Source organism: Oncorhynchus nerka, linkage group LG25, assembly GCF_034236695.1.
Source record: "Oncorhynchus nerka isolate Pitt River linkage group LG25, Oner_Uvic_2.0, whole genome shotgun sequence".
NCBI classification, from domain to species: Eukaryota; Metazoa; Chordata; class Actinopteri; order Salmoniformes; family Salmonidae; genus Oncorhynchus; species Oncorhynchus nerka.
Window position 1 is genome coordinate 32,115,360 of NC_088420.1, and position 8,078 is coordinate 32,123,437.

The window sequence follows — 8,078 nt, forward strand, 5'->3', positions numbered from 1 at the left end:
TTAACACACAACGTTTGCCTTGGTGCACCCTGATTCAGACCTAGAAATGGCCTCTGTTTGTGTTGCGGTTGAGCTGTATGTTCAGCAATGTGTTCCATCTCTGGCGTCAGCCCCCAGGAACCTCCTCCTCACAGAGCCGATCCCTTTGTTTCTGGCACATCAACAGGTATTTCCTGCACACTGGAGAGGAGTAGGAGACATACAATGGACAGTTTCCTGGAATTGAGACTTCCCAATTTGTAAAGAAGTCATTTCAACATCTATTCCACATTGGTTCAACATAATTTCATTGAAATAACTTGGTAACAATGTTGTTTCAACCAGTGTGTACCCAGTGGGCTGAATACAATATCACTGTGGGTTGAATGGGGTAACTTTGATGTTGTCCTGAATTTTCCATAAAGCATTTACTGTAAATCAAATCAAATTTTATTTGTCACATACGCCGAATACAACAGGTGTAGTAGACCTTACTGTGGAATGCTTAATTATAAGCCCTTAGCCAACAATGCAGAGTTCAGAATTATTATTTTTTTTATTTATTTTTTTGTGTGCAAAACTGTCATCAAGGCAAAGGGTGGCTACTTTGAAGAATCTCAAATATAAAATGTATTTTGATTTGTTTAACACTTTTTTAGTTACTACATGATTCCATATGTGTTATTTCATAGTTTTGATGTCTTCACTGTTATTCTACAATGTAGAAAATAGTCAAAATAAAGAAAAACCCTTGAATGAGTAGGTGTGTCCAAACTTTTCAATGGTACTGTATGTTGTGATAATTGCGATGTTTGCTCTATAACTGATTCGTTCATACGCCACGTGATATACAATGCGGTGACAACAAAAAGACACACAGTGGCGGAATAAATTCAACTACACATTTGTTTCATCACAAAACCAGAAAGCAACATCTGTCCAGTGAAGTCCACAAAGCAAATATTGCATTCAAATAGTTATATAACAGTCAAGCAAGTTAGTGTTTTCAACAGTTTACCAAACAACTACTGATTTAGAACCACAGAGTTACCGCAAGTCAGCACAAAGACAACAGGAGCACTGCCTCCGCTATTCCAGCACCACTTCAACTTAAACATCATCAATTCAACAAGGCTATATATGCTTAGTTTAATACAGTGAAAACAATCTTAAAGATACCAAAAACAAGTTAGTCCAATCAATGTTGCTAAATATCATGTGGTTATCCATGTTACTGATTTCTGTGTGTGTGTGTGCGTTTGTGTGTGTGTGTGTGTGTGTGTGTGTGTGTGTGTGTGTGTGTGTGTGTGTGTGTGTGTGTGTGTGTGTGTGTGTGTGTGTGTGTGTGTGTGTGTGTGTGTGTGTGTGTGTGTTTGTGTGTGTGTGTGTGTGTGTGTGCGCGCGAGTAAAACATTTTTTTTTTTTACCAATGCTACTTGTAGACATGGTACTTGTAGACTAGTTTAAAGCCAATTCCATCCTCCTCTCTTTCATGCTGCCAAAACAGTCTATGGCAATGTCATACAGGACACTCTTAGTTTTTGTTGTCATAAGCTACTTAGCTAAAATGCTTGCTTGCCTGACTTCCTCGCATGGGCAGCAATGAACCAGCTAAGTTAGCTAGCTAACTAGTTAATGTGAGCCTACTAGGCTATATCTAGGCTACATATTTAAGTTTAATTGTCTCAGGCCAGTGGCACAACATATTAATGTATGGTACAGAGAATTAAGTCAAAAACACAAGTCCAAATCCCCATCTCTATCCATGGTTTAGGAAAGGGCCGATTTATCAAGATAGCTACTGCAGGACATTGACACAAGCAGACCAGAAACAGACAAGTTTTTCTGAAAATGACGTTTTGCAAAGGAAGTGATTTGATTGGTCTGAAGCCAAATCCAATCTGGCCTCCTTTGGGGGGTGTTTTGCTGCACGGGGACAACCCACAGTTGAGCTCAGCTCAACATTGATTGGCTAATTATTATTATTATTATTAATATTTATCAAGGGAGGCTACAATGTCTATATAAGGGTGAAAATGAAAAATACTCATAAAAGCTCTGATGAAGGCCTTGAGGTCGATATGAAAAACTTAATAAAGAGAACTGAGACTAGAAAGAGCATTGCGCGGGTTTCATCATGTTATCAAGGGAGGTCAAATTTTTGCTGGCATCCCTCAATCAAATGCTACTGTGGCAACAGTTATACATTATATTATTTTGGTCCAGACAGCATCAGAAACATTGGCTATACATACTGAGACAGAGGGGTGCTGTTTCCCTCGCTCAGATGATTTCTCCGGTGCAATTCAGCCACTTGCGAATTGACAAAAACAGAGATAGACAGATAAAGATAAGATCAATTATTTTGTATTTTTTTATTGGTCAAATATTCGGGTAAGCCTGGCTTTCCTTGGCATCCATGAATACACGCCACTGCCTGACTTTGTCCTAATATAAATTCAGCGATCTTTCCATGGTACAACCAGCATTGACATAATTGACCTTTGAATTTCTAATACTGACCCACCTTTCATCATGCTTGGGGATATGGTACAGCTGATTCCTATCACTTCCTCATTGGGGAAGGATGTTTTAGTCTGTCAGGATCTGCAGTGCCATACCTTTCCTCCTCCACGGAGTCCTCACGCACAGTGCCAAGAACAGGAAGCTGATAGCTTTGTTTTGTGCATCCATCACACAGACTTCCTGAAAGAGCCAATTATACATTATGTTGCTTTGACAAAATGATTAAAAACATATGCAACAGAAAAATGTATTCCTCCCTACACTGTTTAGCTTTTTAAATGATTGACTTGAAAACAGGAATGGGATGATTGAATGTGACACTTTCCACTAATTCTGTCTCACCCAAATTCAACATGTACAATACAGAGCCTTTTGTGTAAACCAAGAGCATAAGGTAATGGTTTTGATTTTCACAACTTCCTGTGCAGCCTTACTATTTTCAATATCAGGTAACCACATAACATGTGTTGACATAGCAACACTCCCGGTTCTAAATAGAAATTGCGATGAGAATCGATGGGCATTTTCCTATGCTTAGAATTTGCTGATGCCTGACAAATCTAGTAACGCCTGGATTTGGTATTTTAAGTATCAGCTAACCACATGTAATAGCAATTTGTCAATCGAGTACACAGTCGATGATGTAACACTCACCCATTAGTTGTTGCGTCACCTCGCATTAGCTGTGAAACGGGCCCTTTGACTGCGTTTACATAGGCAGCCCAATTCCGATTTTTTTCCCCTCATTAATTGTTTTTTGACCAATCACATCTTTTTCAGATCTGATCTGATTGATCAAAAGACCTGGCAGCAAATTGGAATCAAACACAATGCCTTACCTTTCTTTTTGATGGTGCAGAATCCAACTGCCTCTCCATTGTGCCATAGAATTTTGCCAAATTCCCTCAGAATTAAATCTCTTCCCCAACCTTTCCAAAACTCCCAAAATAATCTAAGCAGGAACAGTATATATTTCTGTAACAGACTTCCCCTGTGAATGACCTACACATCTAAGCCATCCTGAACACATAGATAAAAACCCCATTCAGTGGTTTAAAACCTCATTTGATGTATTTATGGGTATGGAGGGGCCTTTGCATGTTATTACATGCACCCTTTAGATGTCATAACCATGTAAAAACATAGCATTTACGGTATTATATTTAAGAGCGTCTGCTAAATGACTTAAATGTAAATGTAATATATGTGCACCTATCCCATCTAAACATGAAGGTAATGGGAAGTCCTATATTTAGTGACACCATTGCCAATTACTTACCATAGAGGACATAAGCGCAAATGAAAATAACATACCATCACAAGACCAGATCTGGATTTGCTGGATGTCTTGAACATAATTTAAAGACCACCACTTTCCATGCAGGTTCAGGGCCACCACTGTGAAAACATTTGACATTTTCTGTAACATTATACTGTAGCCTATATAACATCAACCAAACTAAGCGGATCTGAAAGTTTCTCTGTAGGGTATCAACATTGAGTTTCAGCTGCAGGCATGTGCAGAGCCGCGGGAGTACAAGGTGGATCATGATCACCGAACAGCAGGAGTTTGCACACATTGTCATGTGTCACCTCCACCTGATGGAGGGAAGCAGGGGTTCTTTGTGCAGGGGTTACATTTGGCAGGTGATAGATCTGTCACAAACATTGGATGGTTGTCACTTTAGATAGATGCTCAACTGAAAAAAAGCAGAAAGTACCAGTGATTCACGCAATATGGAAGGGGTCAGACGACTCGGATGCTATGCTACATGACTATTTTGCTAGCACAGACTGGAATATGTTCCGGGGTTCATCCAATGGCATTGAGCAGTATACAACCTCAGTCACCGGATTCATCAATAAGTGCATCGACGACGTCGTCCCTACAGTGACCATACGTATAATTCCCAACCAGAAGCCATGGATTACAGGCAACATCCGCACCGAGCTAAAGGCTAGAGCTGCTGCTTTCAAGGAGCGGGACACTAATCAGGATGCTTATAAGAAATCCCGCTATGCCCTCAGATGAACCCTCAAACAGGCAAAGCGTCAATACAGGACTAAGGTTAAATCCTACTACACCGGCTCTGATGCTTGTCGGATGTGGCAGGCCTCGAAAAATATTACGGACTACAAAGGGACAGGTGAGGGAAAGGGACGTGAGCCTACCAGATGAGCTAAATGCCTTTTATGCTTGCTTCGAGGCAAGCAACACTCAAGCATGCATAAGAGCACCAGCTGTTCCGGACAACTGAGGGATCACGCTCTCTGTAGCCAATGTGAGCAAGACCTTTAAACAGGTACACATTCACAAAGCCACGGGGTCAGGTGGATTACCAGGATGTGTACTCAAAGCATGCGCATACCAACTGGCAAGTGTCTTCACTGACATTTTCAACCTCTCCCTAACTGAGTCTGTAATCCCTACATGTTTCAAACAGACCACCATAGTCCCTGTGCCCAAGAAAGAGAAGGTAACCTGCCTAAATGATTACCACCCCATAGCACTCACGTGGGTAGCTATGATGTGCTTTGTTAAAGGCTGGTCATGGCTCACATCAACACCATCATGCCGGAAACTCTAGACCCACTTCAATTCGCATAATGCCCTAGCAGATCCACAGATGATGCAATCTCAATCGCACTCCACACGGCCCTTTCCCACCTGGACAAAAGGATAGTTATGTGAGAATGCTGTTCATTGACTACAGCTTAGTGTTCAACACCATTGTGCCCACAAAACTCATCACTAACCTAAGGACCCTGGGACTAAACACCTCCCTTTGCAACTGGATCCTGGACTTCCTGACTGGCTGAACCCAGGTGGTAAGGGTAGGCAACAACACATCTGCCATGCTGATCCTCAACACTGGGGCCCCTCAGGGGTGCATGGTTAGTAACCTCCTGTACTCCCTGTTCACCCACGACTGCGTGGCCGAGAACGACTCCAACACATTCATTAAGTTTGCTGATGACACAACAGTGGTAGGCCTGATCACTGACAGCGATGAGACAGCCTATAGCGAGTAGGTCAGAGACCTGGCAGTGTGTTGGCAGGACAACAACCTCTCCCTTAATGTGAACAAGACAAAAGAGCTGATTGTGGACTATAGCAAAAGGAGGGCCGAACAGGTCCACATTAACATCAACGGGGCTGAAGTTGAGCGAGGCGAGAGCTTCAAGTTCCTTGGTGTCCACATCACCAACGAACTATCATGGTCCAAACACACTAAGACAGTTGTGAAGAGAGCATGACAACACCTTTTCCCCCTAAGGAGACAGAAAAGACTTGTCATGGGTCCCCAGATCCTCAAAAAGTTCTACAGCTGCACCTTCGAGAGCATCCTGACCGGTTGCATCACCGCCTGGTATGGCAACTGCTCGGGCATTTGACCATAAGGCGCTACAGAGGGTAGTGTGTTCAGCCCAGTACATCACTGGGGCCAAGGTTCCTGCCATCCAGGACCTATATACTAGGCGGTGTCAGAGGAAGGCCCAAAAATTGTTGAAGACTCCAGTCACCCAAGTCATACTGTTCTCTCTGCTACCACACAGCAAGCGGTACCAGAGCGTCAAGTCTAGGACCAAAAGGCTTCTTAACAGCTTCAACCCCCAAGCCATAAGACTGCTGAACAATTAATCAAATGGCCACCCGGACTTTTACATTGACCCCCCCCCATTATCTATGCATAGTCACTTTACAAATGACCTTGACTAACCTGTACCCCCGCACATTGACCCTGTATATGTCCTTGCTATTGTTATGTAATTTTCGTGTTAGTTTTGGATTTTATATTTTTACTTTATTTAGTAAATATTTTCTTAACTATATTTTTTGAACTGCATTGTTGATTAAGGGCTTGTAAGTAAGCATGTGACAAATACAATTTGATTTGAACTCTGAACTTTTGCAATACACTTGGATTACAACTGTGTAACTTGCTCAACTGTCAGCGATCTCTTAAGAGGATAAAAAATGTATCATATATCGGCTACTGAACATTCTAGCCATTTGTCATGCTAACATGTCACATTATGGGCTCACATTACTCTCTTTTACCTGTGTTTTGTGTTTGGAATGTCTGGTTGGATTCCATTTTGAAAACTGTCAACTGGATGACAAATGTTATGCAACACTACCACCTTTTGGTGACAGAGAAAACATACATTGAAACCTTGATTTTTAGAGGCACTTCAGTACACAGCAATACACAATGCATGCCTTCCAATCTATCTACTTTGCAGAAGGATTGGGCAAATGATCAGGGCCTGGTCTCCCAAAAGCATCTTAAGGGTATGCTGGACCAAACCTGCCGTAGTTAAAAAATAAATGAATAAATAAATGGACTCATAGATAAATAAATAATGCACACATAATTAGATAAACAATAATTTAATTAATTAATCAAATGTTATTTCATCTTATTCATTTATATTATTTCTTCCTCTATTTACAGTACCAGTAAAGAGTTTGGACACCATTCAAGGGTTTTTTCTGTATTTTTAAAATATTTTCTACTTTGTAGAATAACAGTGAAGACATCAAAACTATGGAATATCCCATATGGAATCATGCAGTAACCAAAAAATTGTGAAACAAATCTTAATATATTTTAGATTTGAGATTCTTCAAGTAGCCACCCTTTGCCTTGATGACAGCTTTGCACACTCTTGGCATTCTCTCAACCAGCTTCATGTGGTCGTCACCTGGAATGCACCTAGTGTGCCTTTTAAAAGTTCATGTTTAGAATTTATTTCCTTCTTAATGCGTTTGAGCATTATATAAAGCGCGTTTGATCCAGATAAAAACAGCTTACAAAAACGCAACGTCACTACAAAATATTTCAAAAGTTGCCTATAAACTTTGCCAAAATATTTCAAACTACTTTTGTAATACAACTTTAGGTATTTTTAAACGTTAATAATCGATCAAATTGTAGACGAGGCAATCTGTGTTCAATACAGGAATGAAACCAAACCAGCGCCACTTTTCACGTCTTGCGCAACTCACAAAAGTGTTAACCAGTTCCTAGTTGGCCTACTTCTTCATTGCACAAAGGAATAACCTCAACCAAATTCCAAAGACTGGTGACGTCCAGTGGAAGCGGTAGGAACTGAAAACAGGTTCCTAAGAAATATCCCTTGGCAATGACAAGTTAGGGAACAGAGAGAGGCAAAAAAAACATTTTCTGAACAGTTAGTCCTCGGGCTTTTGCCTGCTACATAGGTTCTGTTATACTCACAGACATGATTCAAACAGTTTTAGAAACGTCAGAGTGTCTATCCAAATCTATGAATAATATGCATATTTTATATGAGTAGCAGGAAGTTGAAATTGGGCACGCTATTTATCCAAAAGTGAAAATTCTGCCCCCTAGCCCCAAGACAAATGTGGTTTGAGACAATTGAGATGTACAAACTATGTTATAATGGAACAACAAGCGGATAAGAGGCTATCCGTAATTTAGATCAAGTCATTTATACGTAGTCAATATAACAGACGTAGTCAATATAACTATTTGTTCAGCACGTTTGAAATGTACAGCGACAGAATTCAGAACATGGCCCGT

General features: G+C 40.8%; 1 pseudogene; it reads right to left on the reverse strand.

Moving 5' to 3' along the window:
* On the reverse strand, positions 1-4,404 carry LOC135564574 (protein FAM169B-like; annotated as a pseudogene).
* Between the last annotated feature and the right edge of the window lie 3,674 nt (positions 4,405-8,078).